Raw genomic sequence first — 1,242 nt, forward strand, 5'->3', positions numbered from 1 at the left:
GTGATCATTTTTTGTAGAGTTATGAGGGTTTAAAGATTGCCATTTTGGCCATTTTGACCAATTTGGGACAATTAACACGCGATATAATTCGCGCTATTAACCCGTAAGCGGAGATTTAATCCGTCTTGGAAATAGTTCCAAATTGGTTGAACGAAGCTTATTTGCCATAATTGATTTGTTACAAGGAACGAAATTTATCTTCTTATACTTTATATGGCGTGTGGGGGGATGATTTTCATAAAAAATTTCAAATTTTAGAAAAAAATTTTCATTTATTTCATTTAATTTTTTTATGTTATTACTGCTACTCCATAAACCTTAAAAGGCAGTCGGAACATTCAGGGTTTCGCCCTGATACGAGCAGTCTTGTTTTACTTTGAGTTCATTAACACCTTTCTAAATGCCTGCTGGCTATATTAATTTTCGGTAAACGAAAATCAACATTCTTTTACATGCTTAATCTTAAAGCAAACTTGATTCAAAATGGTATATTGTACCGACTTTCGATACGAAAGTAACGAAATATTCGTGCTCAGGTGGGTTTTTTTCTTCAGACAAATTTTGACTTTTTAACTAGCCATTTTTGACGGAATTTCTTTATATCAATCGAAAGGTATTGTTGTCGTGAGCCTAAATTTGAAAGAATATTTCACCTGTGATCGTTTTTGGTAATGTGACGGGGGTTTAAATGTTGCCATTTTGGCCAATTTGGGACAAGTAACGCGCTATTGAGTGGTAATCCGTCTCAGAAATCGTTCCAAATTGGTTAAAAAAAGCTTATTTGCCATAATTGATTTGATACAAGGAGCGAAATTTATTGTTTTGTACTTTATATGGCGTGTGGGAGATGATTTTCATTGAAAAATTTTAGAAAAAAATGATTTTCGTTTTAGCTTATTTCACTTAATTTTTTTATGTTGCTTATGTTATTACTGCTCCATAAACGTTAAAAGGCAGTCGGAATTTTCAGGGTTTCGCCCTGATACGAGCAGTTTTGTTATTTTTTAAATTTCGTCGCAACATGAAGAAAAACTGGATTTTTTCATGTCCCTCGATTGTTTATATTAAACTCCTTGAAAACAATAGAAAATTACCTGAAATCCCTAAAACAATTGCTGAATTTTTCCGAGTGAAACATGTGTTAAGTTTGTAAATACTGCCTTGCATGAATTGGTTGATTTTGAGGGTTTTACTATCACAAGTCAAATTTATTAATAATTTGTTTCGCAGTGTTCTATTCGG

Source organism: Symsagittifera roscoffensis, chromosome 4 (genome assembly GCF_963678635.1).
Source record: "Symsagittifera roscoffensis chromosome 4, txSymRosc1.1, whole genome shotgun sequence".
Classification (NCBI taxonomy): Eukaryota; Metazoa; Xenacoelomorpha; order Acoela; family Convolutidae; genus Symsagittifera; species Symsagittifera roscoffensis.